The 17534-nt window shown below is 34.5% G+C and overlaps 1 pseudogene across 1 annotated transcript; it reads left to right on the top strand.

Moving 5' to 3' along the window:
* The first annotated feature begins 13079 nt into the window (after positions 1–13079).
* On the top strand, positions 13080–13986 carry LOC308505026 (Y-box-binding protein 1-like; annotated as a pseudogene). The gene has a single exon. The product of its transcript is annotated as a Y-box-binding protein 1-like (transcript).
* The last annotated feature ends 3548 nt before the right edge of the window (positions 13987–17534 follow it).

The raw sequence follows: 17534 nt of genomic DNA, 5'->3' as shown, positions 1-17534 counted from the left end.
TCTATTGTTGTCCATATTTGTTATCTTTGCTCTCTGGAAAATCTTACTTTTCTATTACCCTTTTTGGTCACTTCTGAAGAAGGCCTTAGAGAATATACCCTTTGAGCAACTTTTTTCCAACTATCTTCCTGCCTATAGGAAATGGAGAGCACAGAGGACTTTTCTACATTATAAAACAGCCTAAGTCGTTTTACCACAGGATGGTAATTCTTTTACCAAGATCTTTTACCGAGATCTCAAAGACTGTGGGTTTTCAATATATTTGGATCCATTCCATTCCATGTGCTGAAACCACATCCACAATTCTTTTTGAGATATACCGCTCTATGTAGACTTAGTTACTATTACGTTGGGTATGTCAGACTGTTTTGTTCATAATAGAATTAAGACTCCTAGAAACCCTTTTGTACAGTTGAAAATATCTATTAAGCAATACTTTAAACATTTCAGAGATCTTAAGATCTTAAGAACATTAAGAAAGGTTTTACAGTCGCATACAAGACTTCATGAGAAAGCAATAAAATTTTATTGAAGAACACAAAATAAAACTTGACTATCTGGGAAGATATACCATATTCATGGACAAAATTTTTAATTTTTAGTAGAGGTCAATTTTTCAAAAATTATTCTATAAATGTAGTGCAATCCCAATCAAAGTCTCCAATAATTTTTTACATGGAAGTTGTGAAAACAACTTTAAAATTCATATGAAAGGGTATATGTTTAGTAATACACAAAATCATTTTGAATATGAACAATAATGAAGAGTAACCTGCCCTATCAGATATCAAAAGATTATTATGAAACTTTAGTAAGTAATGCAGCATAATATTGTGTAAGGATAGAGAAATAAGAACAGACTAAATGATTGAAATTCACTCATATATATATATATATATATATATATATATATATATATATGTATATGAGATATTGTCGTATGTAAGAAATGCAAAGTAGAAAGCTTGAGCCATTTTTGTAATCAATTTACCATAGTAAGCATTGAAAACAGTTACATTTCTTCTATCCCTTCAGCATCTCCTTTTTAAAAAAACATTCTAATAGAGAGATTTGATCAAAATGCCCTCTGAAATTCACATCTTCCACCACCAGGAAAAGAATAGATTAATTTTCTCTAGGTCATTGTTATTGTTATATAAAATAATATAGAATGTCCCAAAACTATTAGTCAGACTTAAGCTTTAATAAATTCAGAAGTATAGTTAGTAAACCTTGCATAAATTATTTAAATACTTAGTTATTTAAATAATTTTATACTATAGTTTTGGGAATTTTCAACATTACATTTTTAATTTGTTTTTATTTTATTCCTGCTGATTGAATATAGCAAAGATTGACTGAGACAAAACAATAATTAAAAGCATATTATTAAAAATTCTCAAAACTCTTTGCAAAAATCTTCTCCCATTTAGTTGGTTACGTCTTTATTTTGTCGATGGTTTCTTTTGCTGTGCAGAAGCTTTTAAGTTTCATATAGTCCCATTCGTTTATTTTAGCTTTTATTTCCATTGCCTTTGGAGTCAAATTCATAAAATGCTCTTTGAACCCTAGGTCCATAAGTTTAGTACCTATGTTTTTTTCTATGCAGTTTATTGTGTCAGATCTTATGCTTAAGTCTTTGATCCATTTTGAATTAATTTTGGTACATGGTGACAGATAGCAGTCCAGTTACAATCTTTTCCACGTGGCTATCCAATTCTCCCAGCACCATTTATTGAAGAGGCTGTCTTTCCTCCATTGTATGTTTTTAGCTTCTCTGTCAACAAATATGAAAGAAATGTAAATAATTAAACTTTTAAGTGATTTAAAAATAAGATATCAGCATTTATCATTATAAAACTTCACCGAGACTGAGATACCTTGTATTTCACTGGAAAAGACCTGAACCCATTGGCAGCCTTACCTCTCCAGAACAGAGCTGAGGGCCATTAAGTATATAAAAAAAACAAACATTAAAACCAATCAAAATAATTGATTCAAAACCCGTATGCTAACACTCACACTATTCACAAAACAGATCTTTGGTCTCTTACTTGGATCTTATTTGCCTTTACTTTATAAACACCTTTAGCAAGTCAGATTGTATGGTCTCCAAGGCCGCATAGGTTGATAGGAGTAAAGTAGAAGGCAGGTAAGGACTGCTATAAGCAGACATATTCACAACAGTAAGAGGTGGTAATCAAAAGGCTGAAAGCGAGAATGGAGACAGCAACACACACATACACACACACACACTGCAGAGGTCTTGGGCTACTTAATTTAGAGCCACGTAATTCAGAATGCGTCAAAAAGTCCTGAAAGCATCATTTAATTACAACACAGTGTGTTCATAAATTAACTAAAATTTTAAATTTTATTTTTATTGTAAAATGGAAACAATCAAAGTTAATATATTTGTAAGCTTAAACAGGTAAAACTGTAGCCATCCTAAATGTCAAGAATGATCGATTTCCCCAAGTATTTTTGCATAGCCAATCTTTATATTATTTCCCTTGTATATTCCACAACAATAAAGCTTATTACTACACTGATTGTGAATGGAATTCAATGACTACTTGTTGAATTGAATTCAATATATATATCGAATGTCTCCATCTCATAATCTTCTCTTTCCCAAACTATATCTACTATTGTCACCTGCACACAGGAAATAAAAACAAAAACTAGAAAACAAATGTCATTGTTGGCTGGTCATTTTCTCTGACAAAGTTTTAAATTGCCGAAGTTTTAAAAATAAACATAGTTATTGCTGATAAATTAATGAAAGTACATTTTGTTATTGTACATACATTTATATACATTTATGCACGTGTATATAAATATTAGAGTATAAATATTTACATTTATTCATATCTGAGAGGAGACAATCCTACCAGATTTTTCTAAGTATAGAATTTTCGCATAAGTTGTATTCTTTCCAAATGGATTTCCTTAAATCACTTGGAAATAAGGAAAATGAATTTCATTAAATGTCCATGTTCTAGGGAATACACCCTCCTTTTTCATGATCAGAAAACTGTATCCTTAATAAGCACATTAATGATGTTTGATGGTAAAGTTGTATAAATTAGTCAGGTTAACATAGAATGCATTATATGAAATAAAAAAACAGAAATGACTTGTTCACCTCTCAAACAATCAAGGTCAAAGACAAAAACTTTCCAGGTGGGTGGGAATCATGAGTCTTCTATAATAACAAAACTGTAGCTTTATTCCTTCCAGGTCAACAAGATTTGTTAAATCTCTAGGAATCATCTCTAGATTTCATGAGAGGATTAGATGTATCCTGGAGAAAAACTAGTCACTCCATTTAAAGTGATCCAGTCCATTGGATTTGGCTCTTATTAAAGTATTACTATGTAAATTATCCAAATTTATATCAAGAGAAGAAATACGTGACATCCAAATATTTAAAGGACATATTTATATATAAGATGCAAACTTGAGTGCTATATATAGCCCTGTATTTTGTTTGTTTGTTTGTTTGTTTAAGTTATTGTATCTGGGAAACAGTATTTTAGCTACTTCATGTTATAAATATATGGACACTGACTTTTATATATACCCGTATACGTATTGTTTTCCCCTCCATCAAATAAACTGTGGACAATGTGCATCAAAATGCAATTTACAAAGAACCAATTAGCAAGTACAATTTGCTAGTTAAACACTAGAGAATTTAATTTTATTAGTGAACCTCCAGATCTAGAGCAATTCTATTAGCTAATGAGTTTTTAAAACCTCATGAGATTCTATGAACTCAGACAAAAAAGGATACTATAATATTCCAACTTAAGGGACTGTTTTCAAGTATTGTTAGAGTAAATTTAGAATAATAACTGATGTGTTAAAATATATTTATGATTTTTGTTAATATCTTGAGGGGAAATATTTGTAATTGCCATCTCCTTTGTTCCCACCCATTTTTCAGCTTACAGCGATCTCTCCTTAGTTCTATCTCCATTTCTTCATATATATGGGTGTGGGTACATGTATACACACACACACACACACACACACACACACACACACACACAGACACATCTCCCTAGAGATTAGATAAAATTTAGAAATCTGAATCTCATTTTAGCTGTGGAGAGCTTCCCATTTTCTTTGTTTCCAATACCTGAAGTTAATTACTCACATTCTGAAGTGTACATTAAACTGCAGTGGATTTTTCAGAAGAATTATTGCAAAATGTGCTTAATGCGCTTATGATGAGGCCTAATAAATTTGATTTCCCCATCGTTAAGCATTACTAAAGTGTTTCTGGTTTATAGTTACTTGCCCTGGACCAGTATATATAGTGTTTTAGAAGTACATTTGGCAAAATTAATTTGTAATTGGCTGCAATTCAAATTATTTCATAATTTCTGTGGAACAATGAACAATTATATAATAATTTAAATCAGAGTTCGAAGTCTAAACTCTCTTTTCCCCTAAGACTTAGTGAAAATATTGCCTCAATTTCATTCCAAAAAAATTTCAACAATGAATCTTTGAGGATCTGTATAGTTCCAGTTTACATATGAGGCTGACAAATTGTGTTTATCTCTAGAGAAGGAAATTGCATGGGATGCAAGAGTTTGCTATGTTGTTTCTCAGATCATTTTTCCCCTTTTGTCTGTAAAATAGATTTTGACACTGTCGGGTCATGCAATGGGAAAGAAACCAGATGGATTTGTTAGAACACTGGTACTTGCTGAAATTAAAAAAAAAACACAAACTAAAATGTACGAAGTGTTTGAATAACGTGGGATAAATATAAAGCAATCCTTCTTACTGTTTCTTTTGTTTGTTTGTTTATTTATTGTGTTAGTTTAGGTTTACAAAACAATGTAATAGACATTTCACCCTTCATGAAGTAATAACCCCTCCCAATCTATTGCCCCTCTGACATTGTATACATCTATTTAGAGTTACTGTTTCTTTTGTTATTTAAGATATAACTAAGCACATTTTAGAAATCAATTGATTTTGATATGATGGATGCATGTTTTCTCTTCTTTCTTCCATTGTGTGTCAAACTTGACCATGTTTTTTCACACTGTTTCTGAACATTTTACACATGTAATGCTAGTATTTTCATCTAACAGCTTATATTTGCTAGCATTTTTTTGTATTTTTATGTTGTGTGTTTATATTTGATAGTATTTATTAATCATCGTTAGTAAATGCTTGTAGAACTTTGTGATCTAAATAGTTGCCTTGTGGTTATGTGTGATAAAGGTCTCCTTAGTACTATATTCATTATAGTCTTAACTTTAATAAACTTCATTTGTAAACTGGGGTTATCTGCTCTACTGGCTTCAGTTGAGTTATTTTTATTAATGAAATGACATGTGTGAAAAGTGCCATACAAGTAATGGTAATGATATACAGGAAGGTCAGGTTGGAAGGGGACATGGAGAGCTAAGTGGTATGTTACAACAATAGCTTCTCCTTTTCACTTGGTCAGCAGTGGAAGAACTTGACCTTCCTTTTTTCATTGTGTTTAGCCAGGGATTGTAAATGATGGGTTAGGCTGAGACAAAGTGTTTGGTTCTTCCTAGACTCCCCTCCTGGAGACCTCCCATTATGTCTTATTCATGATTTCCCACCTGCTTCTTCACAGTGGAGCATTTGGGTAATTATATTGTAGACTAAGTCAGCTCAGGTAGGACTGGGAGGGAGGTAAAGTTTTTCTTTTGCATTCTCCCTTACATCCCTTGGTGTGCTTCTTTCTAACATTCTGCTTCTTAGGTCCTAAAAACCTCCCTGAAATGTTTTATTCACAATTTTTCTATGTGGACAGAACTCTGAAACTTTGAAACTTCTCTCATTTCCTTCTTTTTACAAAATTCATCTACACGTCATGTCATTCTTAAGGTAGCATAGGGAAATAGTGTTTTAGACCATCTACAAATACTGGGTTAAACAAAGTTAAATATAGTTTGTTTTTCTGTCTTTTAAAGGTGCAATTTGGCAAAGACTTTAATATACAAAAATCACACTGGGACTATCTGAAGAGGGTAAAACATTAAGCTTTTCCTTAACTTATATGACTACAGATCTTTTTCTAATTCTATTGACATTTTGTTGGACTTAGAACAAAGCCCAAATGTTTAGACTTAGCCTTTAAATTTTTTTCAGATCTGGATGTTTGAAACCCTTTCCTGTACTTCATATAAACTGAACTGCATCAGCTATTCCCTAAATAAGCTTAAAACATTTATACCTTTGCATTTCCCTTCTTTCTATTATGTTCCCTCAGATACTTTCCTTGTCCATGCCTGACCAAATCCTGCATATAATTTGGAGTTCATTTTATGTGCAATGTCCTCCCTGTAGCTTTCCCTAATCCCCCTAGATGGACGCAATCTCTCCTGCTTTTTATAGAAAATTATTATTATTATCTTTTATGGCAGCAGTCACCTTTTTACATGTTGCAAAAATCGTGTATTCAGTTTGCAATGCATAATATATCAATTAAGCAAAACATCAAGAAAAAAGCAAAAATCACCCATAATTCTATCATTATTAGGAGTAAACATTATTAAAATATGTTGTATCTTTCCCGTTATTTTATGCCCATACACGTTTTTAAATATTTTTTAAAAATTAAGATAATTTCTTATATCTTGTTTTATTACTAGTTTTCTGATTTAACAATAAATTGTGAGCATTTTATCATATCAAAATCTTGTTTCACAGCATAACTTTGATCCTTACGTATAGTTTTATTGATACAAAGATGATAATTATATGATGAATACTTACTATGTGGTCGACTCTGTGCTACATACTATGTCTAAATTGCATAATTCATTTCCCCCAATTGTTTTTTTTTATAATGTAGGTGTTATTCCTATTTTACAGATGAGGAAATAGTTGTTAGAAAAGTTAAATATTTTGCCCAAGATTGAACAAATAGAAAGGAGTGAAGCGCTGATTCTGATCCTACTACATGTGGCTCCAAAGCTTTGTTCTTAACTTATTGTTGACTCTGTCTTATATGGAAATTAATTTAAACAATTTCCTATTCTTGGACACTTAGGTTATATCCAGCTTTTTCAGCGATGTTATTAAAAAGAAAACAAAACTGATAGAAATATTTTTGTGCACAACTATGATTATTTCATTTGAATAAATTCCTAGCAGAATTGTAGAGTTCTGAATATTTCATGACTGTTGATACCTTTAGTCAAATTTTCCTTCTAAATGTTTTTTGGCAATCCCCATAACAACTAACTTAGGGCTGGGCAAGTAGTAGGAGCTGATGCAACACATGAGAACTTCACTTAACTCTGGTGGTAGGGATTCCAGGGGAAAGGAAATTAGTGGGCCAACATTTCTGAGCCTTGAAACCCCCCTTTGATCTCACAGTTCTTCACTCTGTTTATACAAAGAACCTTCCCACACACACTTTGTCTTGCTGATCAAGCAGTCTAATGCTGGAAACCTAAATCATGGTAGTCACTTTTAAAAGGAAGTAGTTAAACTTGAACAGTGATAATGTTTCTTAATAAATATATCTTGTACTAGCAATGAAATCTTTACACAGAGAACTTTCTTTGAATTTGTCTACTACTGAATTTTCTGTGCACTGGAAGCAGAGGCAGGTAGTAATTTTCATGAGAATTACTCTACAGCACTGGCAGGTTACTGAAGTGAAAATTATCAGGATTCAACCAAACTAATGAGGGCTTGCTTTCGTTTGCATCCCTATGTTAGAGGCCACTGTGGCAACTACAAGAGGCCTCTGCCCTGACCTTATTCAAAGAGCAGCATTCTGGAAACCAGGGTTGCTAGGAATGTTTGGGACCATGGACTCACCATTAAATCTCTTTTCCAGTTATACACAACCCAGAGAATCTTCCTTGAGATATAAAAAAATCACTTAACTATTTTAATTAAAAGTATTTTGGATCAGCATATTTCAAATAACTCACTTTAAGCTGTATTTAAAATACATTTAATAAGGATAACTTACAGGTAGAGTTAACCTTTGTCCTATTTAACAAATAACACATACCATGTAATTTATATGAATTAATAACATATGGAAAAGGACGCCTTTTTTGACATGTGAAGCTTTTGGATTGGGGCCCATATCTGCCAGGATGGGATATATAATAAACACTCCCAAGTTAAGTGCACACAGCAAAGGTTTACTTATTGCTTAAGCTACATGGCAAAAAGAGGCCAGCAGAAAGCTCTGCTAGTCTTAAATTCTTGAAATTCATCATTTTTCCAATTTTAGATAGATAATGCAACATATATTAATTACCCAGTACTTCCAGGGAAATCTGGGAAAGCACCCGATTATCAAACATACTGTTATTTCTGCATTGAAAGATAAAAAACCACAAAAAAATAGATAATCAGAAATGAGGAAAAGAGCTTATGTAAGTGAAATTACAATAAAACATTTACATTTTGAAGGAAGAATAGAAGTTGTTTCTAGATCAACCTCATTTAAAAAAAACTGTCTCCATAGACGAACTAAAGGCACAGAAAAAGCCAGCATGTGTTCAAAAGGCAGTAATTTCCAGCAACTTATGTCATAGACAGCCTCATGACTGGAGCGCTCAGGTACCTTGGTCTATAGTTGCAGCACCTACTGCCCCCAGCACTTAAGAAGTCAGTTTTGCTTTGTACAAGAGAGGACACATTGACTTACAAACCACCAGGTTCAACTGAGAAAATTACTGGACTGGGTCAGTGAGACACCCCCCCCACCCCCACCCCCACATTGCCATGTTCTTTTGCAGAAATTGTTGTGCCTTCTGTCCCAGTGGCCTCTTGGTGGCCCTATGGGTAGATGGTGTACTCACCAACTGCTGCCTGGCAGCATCTGCTCACCTAGGAACAACCTGAAATGCAAACACCTCTCCTGGGCACTGTTCTCCAGATCCGCTGGATGTCAGAGAAACTACTCAAAGCTGTAGCTGGGAGTTGATGTCAATCTGAGGCTATGAGCTAGGTTCATGTGGGTACCTTTGGTCAGAGAATTAATGTCCTGTAAAGGATGGAGAGGATAATTTTGTTACCTGTTTCTATAGTAGCAAAATATTCCCAGTTTGGGATCAGTTTTTTCTAAATGCGTATAAATGCAGAGGCCATTCGTAAATAAAATGAGGAAGGTATGCCAATGGGGGTTAAACTGAAGACTCTACAAACAATTCTTTTTGAAGCTGTAGATAAAATCAATACCTCTTTTACTAACCTAGTGAAGATGACCAGGCAAGAATGGGAGTGAAAAGAGAACTATCACACCACTGTTCAGGAAGTACTTTTTTATTTTGTAGAATGAGGTTTTGAGATGTTGATGTCAAGACTTTAGGGTCATTTTAGGAAACAATGAAATGTGGCTCTCTTGAGAAGAGGAAAAAAACCCGAGCTAAATGATTTTATTATTATTATTATTAATTTTAAGATTCCAAGAGCTTATTGTATGCAAGGCCCATAGCTTTTACAGAAATAAACTTAGTCTCACTGAATTGAAACTGATATAATTGTCAGAATGTTATCAATGTGCCAAAATCCCAGGTTTATCTAGAATTAATACTCTCCAAAGAAATATCGTTATATTAAGATGGTAAGGTAAACACATTGTCATGCTTTAATATACATTTTCATTTGATCACCTGAAGGTACTTCACATATAAAATACTACATATAAGGCATACACAAGCACATATTCTAAAAGAATAGTTACAGATTGAAGTAACCCCATGAAATCTATTTATAGATTGTTCTGAACGTGTTGCTAGCTGTCTGTGGTACAATAAACCTGAACCGAGTGAATATGGCACAGGGAATGGTAAAATATATACCTAAAAGCATGAGAAAATAAAAAATTATTTGGTGCAAGCCACATAGAAATCGAATCTTGGAAGAAACAGTTACAATTTCATATTCTTAGCTTCTTGGTTTAGCTCTCATAGAATGTACAAGAGAGGAATGAGTAAGCAGAAGGAACTGGAATTTTGTTTTTTTATTGCAGACACTTTTCAAGGGTATCCATGCAAGCTGTGTCCATTTTCCAAAAGGGCTATTTGATTTCCAAGAAGACTCATTAGCCATTTTCTCGTCTGCTAAGTCCTATTTATTCAGAAATATTAAGTCTAACTTCCCACGAAGTCAATGGTACTCATTACATAAATTCCAAAATTGTCAAGGCGGTTGGAAACCTAAGAGCCCATGCACTTGAAGTGAGAGCTAAATTTGGCGATAACGGTTAATGAAGGAAGGCTGGGTGAATATCATTGGTGCTGTTTTTATGTTGCAGTTTGATCTAAAGGAGAGCTGAGAAGCCCTTGAAAGCCACTGCTCAGAGCAGGTTCATTGATTGGGATGGTCTTTTTTTGGTACTTCAGACCTTGGTGAGTCAGCTGAGATCAGGTAGGCAAATATTTTCTATCACCCTTTGATCTCAAGAACTGCTTGACAAGATGGCAACTGATATGACTTCTTTAATTTGTGCCACTTCATATTGGGGTCTAGTCACCAGAGCAATCGTTTTTATAGAGCCTCCCAGGTTGCAAGGATTTTATGATACTCTAGGATTATAATAGCAAATTGTCTTCACTGAAATTGCATCTGAAAGCTGTTCAGCTTACTTGTTTGTGAATCTTTGGTGTTAGTGAATTGAAAATTTTATTCTCCATTCCTTCCTCCCAATTTTACTTTAGAGACAATATAAATGTGACACCCCCCCCCCCCCCACTAGCCCTACTCAGTAACCATAGATTTATCAATTAATTCAGGGACAAAGATAGATGGGAATTTTATATGAAATAATATTAAAAAAGAACTGCACTGTTTCTCCTGAAAACATTTAATGTATGCAGGAATTATTTGTTGAGTGCCTGCTGTGAACTGAGCCCTGTGCTAGATGTATGGATATAGCAGTAAAGAAAATAGACAAGGTCCCTGCTCTGCTAGAGTCTGCAGGGAAATCTGGGAATGGGGGCTAAGGATCACTGCAAGCAGATAACAAAGAAGGAAATTAGTAAATCAACAAAATAATTTCAAAAAGTAATAAATGATTTAAAAAAATTAAAAATTTAATGTGTAGAATTTCACTTCTGGTTAGGACATTCTTTTCACTGTAACAACTAGAAAGGAGCAGAGAAATTTTAAAATCATTTTTAAAAATGCATTGTAGAGCTATGAAAGCATAGAGGAGTATATGAACTAAACTCCCCTAGGGGAAAGCACTCTTTTTTTGAGGTGAAATTCATAAAACATAAAATTACACATTTAAAAATGAAAAATTCAGTGGCATTTACATTTGCAATGTTGTGCAACTACCACTTCTATCTAGTTCCAGAGCGTTTTCATCATCCCCAATGAAAATCCCATGCCCGTTAGGTAGTTCCTCTTTATTCCTCTGTTTCCCCTAACCAGTGGATACAACCAATCTGTGTTCTGTCTCTACAGACTTACTTATTCTGGTATTTCCTGGTATGTCCTTTTGTAACTGCTTTCTTTCACTTAGCATAATAGGTTCACTTGCATTGTAGCATGTATCAGTAGTTAAATCTTTTCTAAGGCTGAATAATATTCCATTGTATACATATACCACAATGTGTTTATCCAAATGTCCAACTGGTGGACATTTGGGCTGTTTTTATATTTGGGCTATTGTGAATAGTGCTGCTTAAACATACTTGTGCATGTATTTGTTTGTTTTCAATTCTTTTGGGTATATACCTAGGAGAGGAATTGCTGGTAATTCTATGTTTAATTTTTTGAGGAACCACAAAACTGTTTTCCACAGTAGCTAGATCATTTTATATTCTCACCAGCCATGCAAGAGGGTTCCAGTTTCTCCACATCCTCACTGATACTTGTAATTTTCATTTATTAAAAAAGTTATAGCGACCCAAGGGGTATGAAGTACTATCCTATTGTGGTTTTGATTTGCGTTTCCCTAGTGACTAATGATATTGAGAATCTTTTCATGTGCTTGTTGGCCATGTGTATATATTTTTTGAAGAAATATGTATTCAAGTCCTTTGTCCTGTTTTTCAGTTGGGTTGTTTGAAGAGCTGTTTTCTGATGGGTTGAGATATGCATATCTAGGGGCCATTGCTGGTCTGGGCACAAGTTGAGGATTGAGTTTGCCATTGGCATAGAGGCTCTAATGGGAGAAGGAAACCAGCAAATGTTTTTATGTGGACTGGCATTATGAACTAGAATCTAAAGGATTCCTAAACATTTGGCTGATTTTCTCTGTGTAAAATGTGCTTAGTTCTGGGCTATGGTAGGTGCTGGAAGCAAGGCTAAATGGGCTAAGTCAAATATCCCACAGTCTCCTTGTCCGCTCGATAGAGAGGCCTGCAACCGAGATTAATCTCATGCTGAAGATACTTGAGACCAGACATGGAGAGAGTCTATCTGATACCCATCTGTAAACTCAGCTCAGCTCCTCATTGGATTAAGATAAACAGCTCCTCACTCCACATGCCCCATAGAGTTAAGAATGAAATATCTCTGGAGGAAAATAGCATTCACGTCAGTCTTCACAATTCCTTTAGTCACAATTTCTTGCACATAAGTAAAAAAATGACTAGGTATAAAAAAGGATGAAAAATACGACTGATAATAAAACAAGCAATGGAAGACGATTTAAATCTTGGAGTTCGCAGACAAGTGTTGTAAAATAGCTATTAAATATATGTTAAAGACAATAGAGGAAAACATAAAATGGATGAAAATTTGGAGAATTTTGAACGAGAGTTGAAATCCACAGGGAAAAAAACTGTATATTAAAAGCTGAAAAGCATAATTTGTAAAATTAAGAGCTTTTGGGTGGGTTTAAGAGCAGATTAGGCAGAGCAGAAGACAGGTTAAGCAAATTCAAGCTAGTCATCAGGAAATATCCAAAGGGAACTACAACAAGATAAAAGGAATGAAAAGAGAGTTTGAATGGTAGCAGGAGCGGAGAGCAGACCCCCGAGAGCTCTGAGCAGCCAGCCCCACTGCCATCGCCCGCTTATTTACCATCACACCATGGTAGGAGCCGTAGCTGCTGCAGCAGGCCCCAGTCACCATCACCACAACGGTAAATGGTGAGCAAGAGACCCAGCAGCCTCCCACCACCGCCGCCCAGCAGCACTGAAGACACCAGGCCCAGTACCACCGACAGCGGCACAGGAATCCGCTGCCCAGGGGGCCTCACAGAGGCAGTGCCTGCGTGAGGGGACAAGAAGGTCGTCTCAATGAGAGTTTGGGGAGTAGTAAAATGGTTCAGTGTAAGAAATGGATATGATTTCTTCAACAGGAATGACACCAAGGAAGATGTATTTGTACACCAGACTGCCATAAAGAATCACCACAGTACTTTCGCTGTATAGGAGATGGAGAGACAGCGGAGTGTGATGATGTTGAGGGATAAAAGGGTGCAGGGGCAGCAAATGTTACAGGCCCTGATGGAGTTCCAGTGCAAGGCAGTAAATATGCAGCCCAGTGTAACCATTATGGATTTATCCATATAACAGGGGTCCTCCAAGAAATTATCAGCAAAATTACGGAATAGTGAGAATGGGGAAAAGAATGAAGGACTGGAGAGTGCTCCCTAAGGCCAGGCCCAACAGCCCCCGCCATACCGCAGGTGAAGAGTCCCACCTTACTTCCTGTAGAGACCCTATGGGTGTTGACCACCGTATTTCAATCCTCTTGTACAGGGAGAAGTGATGGAGGGTGCTGACAACAGGGTATAGTGTGACAGAGTATGTATGGGGCTATACACACAGCCTGGACAGGACACCTTAGAGAGGATGGCAATGAAGAAGGTAAGGAAAATTAAGAAGCTGAGACCGAAGGTCAACAGCCACCTCAACATCGGTACTGCCATAACTTCCATCACCAACGCAGATGCCCAGGAGACCACAAGATGGCAAGGAGACACAAGCAGCGGATACTCCCGCTGAGAATTTGTCTGATCTTGAGGCTGAGCAGGGCAGGGCTGAGTAAATGCCTGCTTAGTGTCTCCACCATCATCCAGTTTAGTCATTCAACAAGAAGAAATGAATATGAAATTCCAGCAAATAATAAATGAATGAAAGATTGGAGCTGAAGACCTTAAGTGCTTGTTTTTTGCCCATTGACTACAAAACTAGAAATAACTGCATTATATATCCAGCAAGTTTATTATTATTACTTAAAGATGTCTCTTTTTGCTAATGACAAACATGTTCTTTTAAAAAAGCCTTTAAAAAGGTTTTTAAATTGTTTCATATCTGGTCAAGGTGAAATTTTTAAGAACTTCATTTTTAATTTGTAATAAAACTTTACAACTTGATTTTTTTTTCAAAAAGTCCACAAACTGCAAGCACCTGTTAATAAAGGTCTTAAATTAAAAAAAAAAAAAAAGAATGTAAAAAATAGAACAAAATATAAAAGGAAGTCAGAGAGGAGGGTACCACAAATTACAGTTGTGCAGTTTACTTTTTAAGTTATTACTAGTACTATATAAAAATAAATTTAAGATTGTAACTATGGGTGATAGTTTCCCATACAGTACTTGAAAAATGGATATTCTATCCTATCCTATGCTACTCTATTCCATTCCTTTCCTTAAAATGTCAGTTGTAATTCATTAAATTAATTTTATCTACATTCTGAAAAAAAATGAATGTGTAATTTGTAGGCCATGGAAATGGGTTTAAATTTTATTTTAATCTAATAGGAAAATCATAGGAAGAGATGAATTGAATAACGAGTAACATAAAATTTCCATTGTCATTTTAAGCCAAAATCACACTTTTGGCAAGTTTGAGTGATTCCAAAATGATTAGGCAGGTTATAGAAATGAGTAGGATCACTTCTCTGGGAATAAGGACACTCATAGTTTGTCAAGTGAATGTTTTCTAGAAAGAATAAAAAAGCAAATCAGGACTCCAAGTAATCTAAAATTAATTTTGTCTGTCTTAATTTTCCCCTGAATTTTTTTGTCTTAAAATTCAGAGTCATAGTTTAAAATGTGCTGTTAAATCAGTCTTTGTGATCTATATTGTATTTTAAGCTGTTATTTTATTTTGTATTGAACTTTCTATACTGGACCAGTCAGCTATGACTGGGTTTATGGCTGGCATCAATCACAACCTATCAATATTAACAATAATCTGGTTGCCTAGTTAAGTATTCTTTTATTTCCCAGCTGCTACATTGCAGTCCTGTCCCACAAAGACACATGTTTTATCAAAGAGCATGATTCTCTAATAGAATAGAAATGAATTTTTAGTCAAGAGCACAGAATCTTCAGAGAAGCTCTCATCATTCATTTGCAGGAGTGATTACTGGAATATGCTATGTACTGTGTTTCCCCGAAAATAATACCTAGCCGGACAATGAGCTCTAATGCGTCTTTTGGAGCAAAAATTAATATAAGATCAGGTCTTATTTTACTATAATATAAGACTGGATCTTTAATATAATATAACATAATATAGTATAATATAGTATAATATAGTATAACATAGTATAACATAGTATAACATAGTATAGTATAGTATAATATAATTTAATATAATATAGTACCAGGTCTTATATTAATTTTTGCTCCAAAAGATGCATTAGAGCGAATTGTCTGGCTAGGTCTTCTTTTCGGGAAACAGGGTACTAACATAAGAAGGTGTTTTGATTCTCTAGAATCAGTGATAAGCAAGTTGGTAATAGCCCATAAAGTGATTCAGGTATGTGATGTGGAGGGAAAACCATTGATATAGAAATTACCCCACAAAGGGATGTGTAATAAGCATGTCCTCTCCAACTTTTATCAAATATTTCTGAACGTGGTTGAATCTGGTTTAGTTATAAAGTGAATGAACAAAAGAAAATTGGGTGGACAAAGTTGGCATATAGGATGATGATATAGATCTAGACATAGAGGACCTCAGTTGTAGAGACCCAACTCTGGCCCTTGCCTTGCTTCCCACTCCCCATGGGATGAGTCAAATGGGCCAAGAGGATATATACCCACTCAGAGTCCATTCTCTTTCTTGGTGAAAGAGTTTCACATGAGAACCGATGCTGAGTTTTCAGGAATTTTATGAGCCAGTTATTCCATTTGTAGTTTGAAATTGGCCATAGTGGAATATTTACACTTTGGAAAATGGCAAAGCGCTTGCTACTCAAGAACTGGTTGTTAAACATTTACCAGAACACCAATAACTGTGACCCTGATTCTAACCTAAACTTAGTTGTTTTCTTTTTAAAGCTTTAGATCAAAAATTATGGAAATGATAATAAATTATTGCCTTGTTTTAAACTAATTTTCATATAGATCTTTTTTGCTATGGTACTGATCCAGCATTCTACATAGCAATGTATCAGTTCACTGAGGCATAATTATCGAAAGGTTTGCTGAAACCAAAGACAAACAAACAAACTAACAAAAAACTTATTTTGGAATAATTATCAACGCACAGGGAGTTGTAAAATAGTACATAGAGTCCCATGGGCCCATCAATAACCTTCTCTCTACTGATGACTTCTTACGTAACTGCAGTGCAATATCAACGTGGGGAAATTAACATTAATACAGCAATTGTTAACTAGATTCCAGATCTTCTTCATTTTTTACCAGTCTTTACTTGCACTCATGTATCTCTGTGTGTGTCTATATGCATGTTTGTGTGAGTGTGTGCATAGTTCTATGCCATTTGATCCATAGGTTATTTTTCAAATGCAATCTCTAGGTAGCCCCAAGGTAGCAGCACATTGTTTAATTAGCCGATGCCTTTAGGACCTTGCACTCAGCTGACCCTATAATTTCAAATTAAAGAAAAAAACATACCTTGCCTGGATTTTTCTGGGTGGATGGTCCCCAAAGTACCAGGTAACCGTGTCATCTGATGAAGTCTTACTTCTTAAGGATGACCTGAAATATTATGTAGAATATAGGCATTTATTCTAAAGAAACGCAGGAATCCCTGTAGGTGATTGAATAAGAAAACAAATTAAACAATCAATATGGTATTAAAAATAATATTGAATTGTTATTTTTAGGATATAAGTGTGATATTTTTGTGATAGAAGTACAATCTAGTACTTTAGTTATTATAGGCAAATATTGATGGACAAAAATGTTTGAAAACCTTTTTTATTAATATTTTATTTTTAACTAATAATGTAAATTATAAGTCAATTTATTACAATCTGAATCCTGATAGGAGTGTTGAATATTGTTAATAGGTTTCTAAGTAACTGAATGGCTTTATTTTTGTACAATCCTCCCCGTTTATTCCCAGAGGTTACAAGACCCCAGTGGATGCCTGAAAGTGTGGATAGTACCGAACTCTATGTAAACTATGTTTTTTTTCTATATATGCATGATAAAATTTAATTTATATATTAGGCATAGTAAGAGATTAACAGTAATAACTAATAACAAAATAAAAATAATTATATTGTAATAAAAGTTAAGTGAATATGGTCTCTCTCAAAATATCTCATTGTACTCTACTCACCCTTCCACTTAAAGGAAGCATTTCAGCACTTTTTTTTTTTTGCCAGATAAA

This window comes from Rhinolophus hipposideros (genome assembly GCF_964194185.1).
Source record: "Rhinolophus hipposideros genome assembly, chromosome: 11".
NCBI lineage: Eukaryota > Metazoa > Chordata > Mammalia > Chiroptera > Rhinolophidae > Rhinolophus > Rhinolophus hipposideros.
Note: the sequence above shows the minus strand (reverse complement) of the source record. Positions and strands in the feature narration are given on the sequence as shown.